The sequence below is a fragment of the Herpailurus yagouaroundi genome, unplaced genomic scaffold, assembly GCF_014898765.1.
Source record: "Herpailurus yagouaroundi ecotype Mexico unplaced genomic scaffold, PumYag 139, whole genome shotgun sequence".
In the NCBI taxonomy this organism is placed as follows: Eukaryota; Metazoa; Chordata; class Mammalia; order Carnivora; family Felidae; genus Herpailurus; species Herpailurus yagouaroundi.
Genome location: NW_024412394.1, coordinates 63,813,975 through 63,829,500, shown reverse-complemented (window position 1 = coordinate 63,829,500; position 15,526 = coordinate 63,813,975). Strand labels below are relative to the sequence as shown.

General features: G+C 41.9%; 1 protein-coding gene across 1 annotated transcript in view; it reads left to right on the top strand.

Annotated features, from left to right (window-relative positions):
• The window catches only part of PREP (prolyl endopeptidase), a 121,868-nt gene that overhangs the window by 34,742 nt on the left and 71,600 nt on the right, over positions 1-15,526 (top strand). The window lies entirely within an intron of this gene.

Genomic DNA, 15,526 nt, shown 5'->3' with positions numbered 1-15,526 from the left:
TAACCGACTGTGCCACCCAGGCGCCCCAGTCGGCCCATTTTTAATGGGAGTGAGAAATCCACTAGGAAGTCTTTAGCTCATGGAACCACTTACCTTTTTTGGTAAAAAAGGAACATTTTATATTTAAACTTCAGCCCATGGGTCTGATTGACTAGGGGGTAGAATAGGAATCCACAGTATTTGAGCTCATGTGCCTTGATACACCTTATTCGAAGTTGTCCTTACATTTATTTATTTTGTTTCTGTAGACCAGGGGTTGGCAAACTATTGCCTGCCTTCAGGCCAAACCTGGCCTCCTGCCAACTTTTGTAAATAAAATTTTTGAGGAACACAGGGAACACAGCCACACCATTTCTTTACGTACTATCTGTGGCTGCTTTCAGACTTCAGTAGCAGAGATGAGTAGCTGCTACAAAAGGCCCACGACCCACAAAGCTGGGAACACTTTCTGGCCCTTCATAGGAAAAAAAAACCACAAAACTTGTCAGACTTTAATGCAGTGTGTTAAAAGTGAATTTCTAGGACTTACATTCTCTGAGACTGTGTCCTTTTTTCATGCTTTTTCTTTCTCACTTAAGTGCCGCCTCCCATGAGCTTTCCGTCTGTAGTTGCTGTTGTCATTTTTCTCACCTATTTGTTTTTAATGGCTTTTCTGACTCTATGTGGAGATTGCTTCTACTCTTGTCTTCTTAGTTCAGCTTCTCCTCCTGCATAAGTCTTCTAGTTACTATGGATAATAGGTGTTTGTTTATAAAATAATACACATCTTTACTGTCATCCAGGTGTAACAATTAGGGAGATAAATATGCTGCTCCAAAACATTTTAATGTCAGTTCATGTGTTTCTTTTTACCTTTTGTGGGGGGGAAGGTATTGATGGGGAAAACTTAAAATAGTATATTTTAATAATCAGTTTTATTCCCTCTGAATTCTTCATAAAATCAAAGACATACTCTTCTAGAGAAATTCTTATGCTTCAAAGCTAATAATTTCATTACAGCAGAACTGTTTTAATTAAAGTAATCTTATTTGATTGATACAGTAACATGGGTACTGGAAATAAATGCCAGAATATTTATATGATTTAGCATAGTGGTCTAAAAGAAAACAAACTTCATAGTAAAGTACACGTGCAACTCAAGTTGCTTGGATCTCTCTTAGCGTTTGGATGAAGCAGTTAGGTTCTTTTTTTACTTTTTTTAAAAGTTTATTTATTTTGAGAGAGAGAGCGTGCGCAAGCAGGGCAGGGGCAGAGAGAGAATCCACACCATCAGCATGGAGCCCAATCTCACAAACTGTGAGATCATGACCTGAGCTGAGATCAACCCTCAGACTTTTAACCAACTGAGCCATCCAGGTGCCCCAATTTTTTTTTTTACTTTAAAAAAAATTGTGGTAAAATAGACATAACAAAATTTACTAGGTTAATCAATTGTTTAAAGTTTATTTATTTTTGAGAGAGAGAGAGACACACACACAACTCAAAGCAGACTCCAGGCTCTAAGCTGTCAGCACAGAGCCCGAGGCGGGGCTCGAACTCATGAACCACATGAGATCATGACCCCAGCTGAAGTCTGAGGCTCAGCCGACTATGCCCCCAGGCGACCCTAGTTTAATCATTTTTAAGCATAGAGTTAAGTGGCACGAAGTACATTTACATCATTGTGCAACTATCACCAGCATCCGTCTCCAAAACTTTTTTCAGTTTGCAAAACTGAAACTGGGCCTGCTAAAGCAGTAACCCCCCGGCTTCCCAGCTTCCTGGCTCCCCAGCACTCCCCGTCCCCTGCTGACCATCAGTCTACTTTCGGTCTATGTTGGACTACTCTAGGTGCCTCATATAAATGTCATCATACAGTATCTGTCCTCTTGTGACTTGGCTGTTTGGCCTAGCATAAAGTCCTCAGGTTCATCCATGTTGCAGCACGAGTCAGAATTTCCTTCCTTTTTATGGTGAATAATAATCCATTGTGTTGCCCACCACATTTTATTTACTCGTCTGTTGATGGGTGCTTGAGGCATTCCGTAGCATTATTGTGAGTAATCCAGCTTTCAAGAAATACAGTGAAGATCTGTCATCTGTGTATTCAACATATGTATATTCAGTTCTACCGGGCAAGTGACAAGAAAAGCAGATTTTAGTAGTTGAGGTGATCCTTCTACCGTTCTTTAAAAAGATGTTCACTCTATGTAAATTGTCTGATATAATCTTTACCAGAGCCTTGCGAAGGAGGTGATCATTCCATCGCATGGACGGAGTAAAATGCCTGCTAGAGGCATTAGCTTGCAAGCCTGTGGCTGGAACTGCCTGCTGAGTGTGTTAGACTCCACAGCCTGTGTCTTCCTAACCACACGTGCTTGCTTCTTTGGTCAAAAGGAAAGAGCTCTTGCAAAAACAGCAACAATAATTGTTGAAAGGATAGCAGTGACTGAAGGGATGCATCTCTACTGCACAGAGGTACTAAAGTTGTTAAAAAAAACAAGAACTAAAGACCTATATGGTGAGTCCTAAGGAACTTGATGTTGGATCAGAACCTCAAAAGTGGATGATGCAGAGGAAGTCTATAAGAGAGCGAGCGGGGTTAGTAAACACAAGCTGGATGTGGTCTCCCTCGAAGCTGTACTGCAGCTGCCAGGGGAGTCTCGTTACAACAGGTGTCACCCTGCCACTTGCTAGCATTGGTTGCTTCATAACCATGCACCAGTGCATGTGCTGCATTGCTCTTTCACTTTTCATGGAGTTGCTTTTAGGATCGTCATTTTGAACCTTGTGTTTGGTTAATACCTTCAACACTGTCCCAGCATCTGAGCAGAGAGCTGGTGTTACGGTGATGGTGTGCTGTAACACAAAGTAGGAGGTTTTATTCTGGTCCTGTGTACATAGCCCTGAGTACATCACTTCTCTCCAGATATGTTTCCTTCATTTCCTCCAGGGCTTTTTTAGCTCTGAAAGTCTGGGCTAGAGGATTTAGCACAACATCTCATAGATGCTGAGGCAGGCTTCCTGGGCGAGGTGGTAGCTGCTGGATGTGAGAGCAGTTTGGGCATTGTGGGTACGGTTGGAGGGCCCTCTGGGGTGAGTGGCTGAGTGTGTGGATGTGTGTGAATTTCTCTGGTGAGCTGCCATCCTTCTTTCCTTGGGCTGCTGCAGTCCAGGTTCACTGAGGACTTCCCTTTTATCCTTGATACTATCTCCTTATGACTCTTCCTTCACCGATAGCTCCTCTGCCTTCCTGCAGGAACAGGTCTTTCTTGCTTGAGCAGTCCATTACCTGTAATCAGGAAGTGGCTTTAGTTTTTGTATCCTTGCCTGTGACAGCACCTCTCCCCAGGATGACTGACTTCTATCCAACAGAACCCGTAACTTTGTGGATGCTTTTGGGTATTAGAACTGTTTGTAGTCCAAAGCAGTCTCTCCAGTTGACATGCTTCTTCCCCCTCCTTCCAGTTTGGTGAGCACATGGGGGATGGGGGGGAGGGACTACTCAACCCCCAGCTTGGTGTTTGGTTTTTTTTTTTTCACATTAAGACTTTATTAAAGGTAGCCCCAAACTAGCATAGCCCAAATATCCATCATCAAGTGCATGAATGAACTAATTGTGGTACATCTCTATGATGGCATACTACTCAGCAGTAAAAAGGAGCAAACTATTGATACACTTAACAGTAGGGATGAATCTCAGTTATGCTCAGTGAAAGAAGCCAGAAAAGAGGAGTACACGGTGTTGGATTCCATTTGTAGAACACTGTAGAAAATGCAGACTAGTCTATAATGGCACAAAACAGTCAGTGGTTGCTTGGGGATGGGGGTGGGGAATTGGAGGGAGGGAATATGAAGGGGCAGAGGGAAACTTTGGAGGATGATCACACTGGAACATTGGAATTGATGTTGTGCAGGTGAGGCCATTCCCAGCAATGACGGTGACTCCAGGTATCTCACCTCAGTTATTCATCATGGATTAGTTTCTCCAGCGGCCATGCAAGGAGGAGGAATCAGAGGAGGGGAAGGGGATTTCTGCTCCTCTGGAGCTGTTTGCCAGCATCTCCTTGCCACAGTCTACTTGCAGTCATGATGGGTGTCTTGGTGCCGCCTCCCTCATGGCATCCTTTTGTAGTGAGATCCCCTCAATTCTGTTCTGTGATGTGGACGATAAACTCTCTGGCTCACGTTTGTGTTGCCTCCCAAGGCTTCTGCTCCCAGCAGGGTTCCCTTGGGATTGCGCCTCTCTGCAGCTCCCCTCTTCCATCCTTATTCTGCAGAGACCTTTCAAGATGTCTGGAGGCCAGCTGCCTTCCCGGTGCCTCTCATTCCAGGGAAAGTGACATCCAGGGCTTGCCCCATCCTGGAAGGTGGGTGGTGGTAACCACTGTTCTTTCTCCTCACCTGCCAGCCAAGGCCCTCTGGCCCTCAGTCCCCTCAGCTCCCTCATTCCCTTGGGGGTAATGTGAAACCTGTCTAGCATTTGCCTTCAAGGGACAGTGGTGTCAATTATTTAACATAGACTGTGAGGCTTTAGTTGGAAGGCAGGGTCGTGGGACAATAGAAATTGTCATGTTTTAGAAGATTCTACCGGATCAGGAAAAAATTACTTTTATTTTATTTTAAAGATTTGCAGAGCATTTGGGGGAACAAGGAAATCAAGTATTTTGAGGCACTTTTCCCAGCAGAGGGTGCTCTAGATGAAGATTCTGAAAATGTATCCGGTACCTTTAGGAAGGATTAAGGAGAAAATGCCCAGCCTCTTTGTGACCATCTAGCTGAATTCTATATTGAGAACCTAATTCTGTCATAGCTAATTCTTGAAAAAAAAGTTTCTTTTCACAAAGGTAATCCTAATCTTAATGTTTATCACATATCCCTATTGCCATTTTTAAAAAAATTTTTTTTTTCAATGTTTATTTCTTTATTTGGGACAGAGAGAGACAGAGCATGAATGGGGGAGGGGCAGAGAGAGAGGGAGACACAGAATCGGAAACAGGCTCCAGGCTCTGAGCCATCAGCCCAGAGCCTGACGCGGGGCTCGAACTCACGGACCACGAGATCGTGACCTGGCTGAAGTCGGACGCTTAACCAACTGCGCCACCCAGGCGCCCCTCCCTATTGCCATTTTTATATGTTCACTTGTGATCCCTAATAATTCAAATATGTGTCTATTTGTGTGGACATTTATATATTGTACGTACATTATACACGTATTATAAACGTACGTATATGTTGCACTATTTTATATATACACATGTTATACTACATTAACATGTAAAATCACTGCCTGATGCTTGACCCTGTGGGCACAAAGCCAACATTAATTTCCTCCCCCTCCCTCCCCCTGCTGAGGTCTAGGCACATGAAGACCCTCGAGGCCCGGTGTGCATCTAGCTCTGCCTGATGAAGCCTACACAGTAATGTCCAGTTGTCCCTCAGGGAATGCTGCCTCACCTGCCCCGTCTTCGTTGGGTAGTTTGGACTTGGAGCAGCAGTTGTCCAGCAGCTTTCTTCCTGGTCAGCCCAGTTCCTGCATTCATTCCCCAGATGCCCAATAAGCCGTTGCCTTGGGTGCAGCACTGTGCCAGGGCCAGGCAGTGCTCGGGAGCAGAGACAGGCATGCTCAGGCCTTTTGGAACATGTTTTTGTTATAGGAAACCATTACGTATAAACATTTTTAAACGTTACTAAGGGGCTTAGGGGCTCATGACAATTCCCACCATGTTCAGTTTGTGTGTCATTTTTAAGGGACTGTTGTCCTCTTGACCTTAACTTCAGTAATTGAGCTGGAGGCTGTCAGAGTGTGTCATTAGTGAGCCTTCATTTCCTTGTGCTGTACCAGAGAGCCATGCACTCTCTACTAGGTCCCAGAGACTGATGATTCTCTCTGTTCGTCACGGGAGTGGCTGAGTGGTTGTCTTTATGTCAGTCCTGGGGTGGATTCCTAACCAGACTTGGCATGTCCCCGGCTCATCACCTGTGTCCTCTCTTTCATCAGCACTGCATGGCGTGATAATATCCATCATGCTGATTAGCGTGCGGGAAAATCCCAGCAGCATGGTTGGGAAGAAAAGTCAGGAAACCACACAAAAGACCTGAATGTGAGTAAAAAGCTAGAAAGCGGTGCTACTCTGTATACATGAACTAGCTCCTGACTGGAGTTGGTTGGTTTATGTAGTAGTAGGGTTGGATTTGCTGATCAGTCACTTCTCACCTGACCCCTCTTGGTCAGTAAGGGAGAAAAGAAAACAAACGGCACATTCTTAAGTAATCAAGCTTCTCTGCCAGACACACAACCAGGTAGATTGGAAACAATGGCAGCTACATCATGTCAAGACCCACCCACATTGCTCATTTTACTTTGAATGCATTTTCTTTTCCTTAAGTTCTCTGTCACATCTGTTTGTGGCATATTGAGGAACACATCGGATAGTGTTTGGGTCGATTTCTGTTATTCCCCCATTGCTGTAGTACCACATTGTATTGGGAGAGCTGCGAAATCTGGTTTAATGACTGCCTGTTGAAAATGTTTTTGTTAACACATACCACATGAGCTTAAGACGACTCCTGTTGTTCTGTACGAATCTGTCTCCTGTTTTTCTTACAAATCCCTAATCAGTTCCCTAAGTGAAAAGACAGCCATAAATGTAGATGATAGTTTGACCTTTAAAAGTTTTCATAGATTAAGTTTTGGAAACATACTTAATATTAAAGAGATGATGTTATGATTCACAGCTATTATGAGAGGAATCCAAAGGAGACTGTGAAATAAAATTGATAAATTTTTCCTGCTCTGAAGGCACATGATTAACTCTCAAGGCTATTAAAATCCATTTTCACTCCTTTTGTTAACTTTCCAGACAATGTTAAGTCTCACTGCTTTTTAGCATACTTTTTTTATATACACAATTCTTTTATCATAATACATAAAAAAGAATACTTTCCCCAGTTTGAAAAGGTGCATGTAGATTCAAAATATGAAAAAAAAAACCTTTCTTTACTTCCTGGGTTCTAAATGGAAATTATTATATGTAGCAAAGAAATTTCATGTCTGTGGAGATTCGGTTATTAACACAAGACCACATGACTGGAGCTCAGTAGCTCTAGCATAAGATCGTTCATGAGTCGTTCTTTGAAAATGGTAATTTGTTTGATGAAAGTCCACTTATTCTCTCCCGATAGATAAATATCAGCTCTGTGTCCTCTCATTTTGAAAGACAACTTTGTAGATAAATGATTAGGAGTTTAAAACATTAATAAGTGATCTTCTGTCCATTTTCTCCTAACATGAGATGAAGAAAAGCTAGTTGATTCAGGTCATTTGGAAAGCCCAGCTGTTCTTATTGTATAGTACTGAGACTGAGAATAGCCAAATCCAGTGACTTTAACATTTTTATGATGCTGGTAATAATAATACATAATAATACAGGTTTATTGCTTAAAATAAAGTATAAGCATCCCGTTCTCTGGAGAAACTATTATTGTCATATAGCTTCTGTTTCACACTCCCTATTTTTTTTTTTAATGGTTATTTTTATTTTTGAGAGAGACAGAGCTATGAATGGGGGAGGGACAGAGAGAGAGGGGGGACACAGAATCTAAAGCAGGCTCCAGGCTCTGAGCTGTCAGCTGTCAGCTGTCAGCACAGAGCCTGACGCGGGGCTCGAACTCACAAACTGTGAGATCATGACCTGAGCTGAAGTCGGACACTCAACCGACTGAGCCACCCAGGCACCCCATCACACTTCTTTCTATAAATGAATGGATGGTAAAGCTGCTGACGTCTTGTAAATACGGAGCAGCCTGACCCAGACCCTGTTCTGAGTGGATTACCGTCACACCTACACTAGGCATTCTTATTTGGGACTAGATTCCCCCGAGGTGTATTCTGGTTGCTGCGTATTTCTCTAAATTCTGTGATGTTAATGGCTCCTGGGTTTGTGGAAGTTATATTCCTGAATGTGCTGAGTCACGTGAGTTTTGTGTTTGTTGGAGCAGCATATAACATAACAGAATAAAATAATAAAATACATACTCCATCTTATAGTTTGAATGGTGTCTGTCAAGAGTTTCCTTGGTAAATACTACTATTTCTGTGTAGCTTAACACCACAATATACACAATTAACATTTCTTCGTGAATGACTGTGGCTTCTTTAATGAAAGTATAGTCTGAAAACCCCATACCTTATGCCATTTTGGTAAATATCAGTGAGTATGGCAGTTGTTACTGGGTACCCTCTTCAAAAACAGAAGCCCACACTTACCAAAGGTTTTCTCCAGTTAGCATAAAATATGCCAACCTGAGAAACCACAGAAGTTAGAAGGGAACACTTCTTTCCACGCTCCTGTGACCTCCTTGTTTGGGAATTTTCCTGGATCAGGGCTGCCTCCGGGCTAGATCTGAGGGGGGTTGGGAGTTCTCAACCTAGCTGATTCACAGCCCTGCGCTGCATTCTTAGGTGAGCACCTTATCAGGGATCAGCTTGATAATCTGGTTCTGCATCTGCTGACTTGTTTCATTTCTAGCTGATGAACTGGGAGAAATGCACTGCTTGTTGCCTCTGCCTAGGGAGTGCGTGGAAGCACAGCAGTTGTGGGCTGTGCTAGTTTACACACCGTGTGTGTACAGGGTGTTGTGGTGCCTTGCATGCTGCCACAGGTCAGGTTCCTGGGGAAGCAGACTCGGAAGTTGAAAGGGAGTGCTTTGGAAATCTCCGCCTGTGCTGGGGAAGTGAGAGCAGAACAGGAGGGGCTGAACTGTGTGCAGTCATTACAAAGACCTCAGCCAGTTCTTCAGGGAGCTCTCCAGTTGGGTTGGCCTTCAGCATTTTCCTGACTAGGGGCTGAGGGGTCTGGGCTTTCATACCCTTGCATTAATCAGTCATTGCCTGTGGGAAGAACCCGAAAGGATTCGATCTTGGGAAAGGTGGTTCTCTCCGACCGGAGGACAGGCCTAGAGGTTCTTAGCTGAGCATCCCAGCACCCAGCAGACCACGGCATCCACTGCACATGCTGATGTCCATTGGCGGGATGTGCACTTGAGAATGAGTTTATGTAGCTCCTGTCAAGTACTGCTCTGTGAGCCAGATAGCTATACCAGTGAGGCGGTTGTAAGAGGGTAAAATTCAAGCAACCATTTTGAGGGGAATTCTATTTCTCTTTTAAGAGAGAAATCTTCTCTTTTGGGGGCCATCCCACCCCCATATCCTCCTCAGATCTCATTCTTTCTCCAGCTTCCCGCCCTGTTAGCTGCATTCTCTGCACTCCCGCCGCACTTTGCACTTCATGCTATCGGTGCTCCTACCCGAGCATGAGCTCTTGAAGGCCCTGTTGATCTGTGTGTTTCAGAACCTGGTCAGCAGCGGCAGACTCTCAGTAGATATTAGGAGAATAACCAGCCTCAGCTCTGACTCCCTGAATACGGGATGGCTGTGTTGGTGGCATGTTAGTTAAATCGTGTCTTTGGGAAAGGGGATGGCAAGTTGTTGGGCACCTCAACTCCTGTGAAAACCGACCACTGTGGTGCACATTAGCCATCTTCAGTCCCACCCACCCAGGAGCAAGGGGTGGTGGCTGGGGTGGCTTTTGCATTTGTTTCTGTCTGTTAAGGTTCTCCTGGTTATGGGTAATGAAAAGCTACATGGTAAAGAATGGTTATTTATGGGGGTACCTGAGTGGCTCAGTTGGTTAAGCATCTGACTTCAGCGCAGGTCATGATCTTGCAGTCTTGCCCTGTGCTGACAGCTCGGAGCCTGGAGCCCGCTTTGGATTCTGTGTCTCCCTTTCTCTCTGCCCCTCCCCTGCTTGTGCTCTCTCTGTCTCAAAAATCAACAGACCTTAAAAATAATTTTAAAGAAAGAATGATAGCTTTCATCCCTGTTGGTATTGTATGGAATGCAGTTAGTTACTGGATTTAATAACCACAAATGTAAATACTTGACTTACAGTGATTCTTTGAATTTTTTTGTTATTTAATGTTTATTTGTATAAAAGGTAGATTTTCATGAAGTAAGATCATTTTGACTTAAGGAAAATTAGTTTGAAACAATATAGACATAAAGTAGAAGGAAGCTGTGGAAGGCACAGAATTAAGAATTATGTATTTCATAATTGGCCACACTGGCGTTATCCCAGCCTCGTTGCAACAAGTCAGTGCTTTTGAATCAGATTAATTGCTTCCAGAGAACACAGTACTCTTGCTGGTATCATTATTTAAAGAAAAAAAAAAAAAACACGGTATTTTATGAACTGGAATTTGTAGTGTTTTGTGAAGGCCAGATCGGGCCCTTGACTCACCTGCTTTTCTGTTTTCTTTTTATGTGGATCTCAGAAAAGTTACTTTTTTTTCTGTTGAGATTTAAGTGTCCTCCTCATCAATAGTATTTTTCTCTTTTCCTCCCAGTGAGCTCCAAAATACATTTTTTAAATTGCCTTGTAGTCTGAATGTGAAGCCGTGGTTAAACTTGCATTGCTACAATTTTAGTGGATCAAGGTGTATTTCTAATCTATATATTTTGGGGCAACAATGACACGTATTTTGAAATCTGTCATTTTGAAATGACACTAATTTTGAAATCTGAGACCTTGAGCATTTCAAAATTCAGAGTTTCCGGTTTAGCAGATTTGTTTAGTGGCTATGGAACATCACTGGACTGTGACGAAGAGAGTTACGGTGAAAAAGAGAGACTTAATTGGCATCCCAACAGCAATGTACCTTGGGGTTTCCTGCCTTAGATTAAATATAAACTGCTACAATATTTAGTTCAGCCAGAAATCCTAAGAAAACCTCACTAGATGTGCTTGAGACACAGCTTTCATCAGAGGTTTGGTGCGATTCTGGCAGTGAGTTTTACTGCCCTGTCTTTCTGTTGGCTGAATCACTACAACTCAGTTAACCACCATTTATGCTTGCGATACTTTAAGCACTAAGCTATAAAAATTCTGTCTTGATTTAAAGGACAAGAGAACAAAAGTCCGAAGAATTAATGAGGCTGCTTTTCATTACATTTAATAAAGTTATGATGTAAGGTTGCTTGATGACATTAATATAGGACCATTTAAAAATAAGGTGGAACTTGGGGCATCCGGGTGGCTCAGTCGGTTAGGCATCCGACTTTGACTCAGGTCGTGATCTCATGGTTCATGGGTTCGAGCCCTGTATCGGGCTCTGTGCTGACAGCTCAGAGCCTGGAGCCTGCTTCGGATTCTGTGTCTCCCTCTCTCTCTGCCCCACCCCTGCTTGTGCTCTCTCTCTGTCTTTCGAAAATGAGTAAACATTAAAAAAATAACATTAAAAAATAAAAATAAGGTAGAACTTAAATTCTAGTCATGAGTTTATTCACTATGTATATGAAAAGCTTAAGGAAAGTACGTAAAAACCTAGAAATAGGTTCTATAACTCCCAAAGTCAAAGAAGGGACAACGTTCATAAATTTATATTAGGGGCAACTGGGTAGCTTAGTTAAGTGTCCGACTCTTGATTTCAGCTCAGATCATGATCTCATGGTCATGAGATTGAGCCCAATGTTGGGCTCTGTGCTGGGCATGGAGCCTGCTTAAGACTTTTTCTCCCTCAAGGGGAGCCTGCGTGGCTCAGTCAATTAAGTGTCTGGCTGCAGCTCAGGTCATGATCTCATGGTTCGTGGGTTTGAGCCCCACATCAGGCTCTATGCTCACAGCTCAGAGCCTGGAGCCTGCTTCCGATTCTGTGTCTCCCTCTCTCTGTTCCTCCATCACTCATACTGTCTCTCTCTCTCTCTCTCAAAAATAAATCGAACATTAAAAATTAAAAAAATATTTTCTTAAGATCACTTTTCTCCTTCTCTCTTTACTGTCCCCAGCTCTTGCTCTCTCTCTCTCTCTCTCTCTCTCTCTCTCAAAAAAAAAAAAGAGAAAGAAAGAAAGAAAGAGAGAGAGAGAGAAAGAAAGAAATTTATATTAATACAGTGCGAAGACGAAAGAAGGGAAAGCAAGGTGAATACTCAAAATTAACATGGAAGCCAGTACTTCAGCATGACAATTAATGAAAATGGAATACAAATTCTGAAGATGGGTTTTTTTTTTAAAACTCAGTCAAATCTAATGTTCTTTTGCAAGAGACCCACTTAAAACATAACGACAGGTAAGTTGGAAATACAGTGAGGATGAAAATGGAGAAAAGAATTAGTGGAAATCGGAAATTTATGTAAGGATTCTCCAAAACTGACGATATCTGAAAAGACTATAAGGAGGCAGCAAAAGATAGAAGAGAATGTACCTAGAGTCATTCGGTATTATGTATAATTTGTGGCAAAAACCCATACAGCAAAGTATGATTCATGTTTGTGAAAGGAAACTGTTTCTGAACTCAGAAAAAAAAAATGTCACCAGGAAAGAGCAGCCAAATTGAACAGGATTTTCTAGAATATTTGATGAAACTAACTTCTTTGGAATCTCGCTTCTATTTCACAAGTACAAATTATGTCTGTGCTTTAAAATGATTTTTTCTGAGAAAGTGATGCTTGACTTAAGACATCCAGCGTGCTGCCAGGTGTTTAAAACAATGGGCATTTTAGACATACATAGCTGTTATGACTAATTTATAAATGCAAAGAACCAAATTGACAAACAGCTGCTCTCCCAAAATGACCCTGTAGATAGACCGTGGATGGACATTTTTGGAGAGCTGGAACCTAATTCCTTCAAGTCTAAGCACTTGCTGCTGGTGGTAAGTAAAATCCTAAGTGTTCCATGCTCAGGCACTCTTGTCTAGATGACATTTCGCTCGGTATTATCACATTGCACTGATAGAAGGAATCAGCATATGTGGGCGTGATGGGGGCAGCAGAACAAGTCAGAGTGAACTTTTGATGGTTTCACTTCTACGTGAAAGAAAAGAAGCATGCCCCAAAGGCCGCAGGTAGTTCACAGAAGTATTATTGGAATAGAAAACAGAAACAGTAAAAATACCTTACTGTGTAATGAGACAGAAAGAAATATATCACTATGTTTTTTAAAACGTTTTGTATTATGTTTATTTGTTTATATAGAGAGCACGGGCAGAAGCAGGGGAGGGGCAGAGAGAGGGAGAGACAGAATCCCGCCCCTGTTATGTTTTTTATTAATTATGGGTATTCTCTTTTAAATTAGTTCTACCTTAATTACATTCTTAATTTTTATATCTGTGAATTTCAATCATGCACAGTAACATACTCTAAAAAGAAAGTGTAATTATACAATAAAGAATTAAAAATGAGTTAACGGGGCACCTGGGTGGGCTCAGTTCGTTGAGCGTCCAAGTCTTGATTTCAGCTCAGGTCATAATCTCACAGTTTGTGAGTTTGAGCTCCGTGTTAGGCTCTGCGCTGACAGCATGGAGCCTGCTTGGGATTCTCTGTCTCCCTTTCTCTCTGCCCCTGCCCCTGCTTGTGCTCTCTCTCGCTCTCCCCCCCCCCCACCCCATAAATTTTTTTTTAAAAAATGAGTTAAAAAATTATGTATATAATGACAGTTATTTGCTTCTGGCCATGACGGTGTAACCGGTCTTAGAGCAGCCCTCCTGCCATAAACAGCTAGAAAACTTTACAAAATAAAGCATTCATTTGCAGATATTGGTCAACAGGCATTGCTGGACCATCATCTGTAAGAAAGACAGATGCTATGATTGCCCTGTATTTCTGCCTCTCTGGAGCTATTTTCTGGAGCCTGGCACAAGGAAGGAAGAACCCACAGAGTACTGCAGTCTCATTCAACTTGGTATCCAAAGAATTCAGGAAGACTGAAGCTACTGGAATTTGCGGGCAGAGTACCAAAAGGAGGGAACTACCACTAAGTTCCAGAAATCTGCCTTGGTATCCCTTTGTGTCTTTGTGGACTACTAAGTATATGCATAGAATGAAGCTTCGTGATTCAAGCTTATAGGGTGCTATAAGCCAACAAGTAACAGGTCTGAGAGGCTGTCGCTTTCTGACCAAAGTGAAAAGACCTTGTGAACATCTGGGGTGTTCACTGGCTACCCCAGAGAGGCCATGCCTTTGCAGTGAGGCTGTAGATGTTTCCCAGCAAAGCTTGAAAACAAGTTCCAAGTGATCGAGCTGACCCACTAACACATTAACTGCCTCAAAACTTTTTAAAGGAATACAAAAACAAAACATTAAAAAAATCCAGACCACATTCAAAATGTGTAGAATCCAATTTTAAAAAGTTGCTAAGTATGTAAAGAAGCAGAAAAATGTGACTTATAACCAGGGAAAATAGTAGCCAATGAAACAGATCTCGAAGTGACAGGCAGGATAATGAGCAGAGACTTTAAAAAAAAACTGAGAGGCACCTGGGTAGCTCAGTCAGTTAAGCCTCCAACTTTGGCTCAGGTCGTGATCTCACGGTTCGTGGGTTCAAGCCCCGCATCAGGCTCTGTGCTGACAGCTCAGAGCCTGGAGCTTGCTTCGGATTCTGTCTCTGTCTCTCTCTGACCCTCCCCTGCTCATGCTCTGTCTCTGTCTCTCAAAAATAAATAAAATGTTTAAAAAATTTTAAAAAACAGCTTATAAAGTAATTTTTAAAGGATTTAAGAAAACAGTATAATGAACAAAGAAACAAAAAATTCAAAAATCAACCAAACATTCTTCTAGATGTGAAAATAAACCATCCGAATCAAAAAATGCTCTGCATGGGCTGAACAGCAGTTTAGATACTACAAAAATGTCAGTGAATTTGAAAACAGGACAATTGAAAATAAACCAAAAAGAAAAAAACTGAAACAAAAATGAACACAGCCCCACTGACCTATGGGGTAGTGCTAAGTGATCTAACATTGTGTATCTGAAGTCCTACAGTAAAGTGAAGGGACACAAAAATATAAAGGAGGAAAAGAAAAAAGGCCAAAAGCGTTACGGATTTGATAAAATAGACAAACTCACAGATCCAAAATGTTCAACAAATCTCAAGCTACTACAGCAAAGCCCATTATTAATTTGCATTAAAACTTAAGATAAAAATCTTAGTTTTAAGATTAAAAAAAAAAAAATCTCACGAGCAGCCAGAAAGAAGAAAACACAAAATTACATGCAGTGAGAAAAAGATAGAAAATTACTTCTCATCTGAAACAATGCAAGACAGAACAGAATGGAAAGACACTTTCTTAGGCCTACCTTGACTACCATATTTAAAAAGTTACAGTTCCTCTCCCCACATCCTGCCTCCCTTACCTACACCTGTTCATGTTCTCCATGGCATTCATCATTTTATAATATGCTACATAATTCCATACTTATCTCCTCCAGTAGAATGTAACTTTTTTTCCCTGATTTGTTCACCGATATATCTTTAAATGTCTTGCACATAATGGCTGCTTAGCAACTATTTGTTGAAAAAACATATTAACAGTTGTTGGTAAGTATGTTAAGATTCTCCAGAGAAACAGAACCAACAGAATGTGTGTATACACCTATAGGAGAAAGACTTATTTCTAAAGAATTGGCTAATGTGATTGTGAAGGGTAGGTTGGCAGGCTGGAAATCCTGAGTTTTCAGTTTGAGTGCAAAGGCAGAATTCCTTTTTGCTTG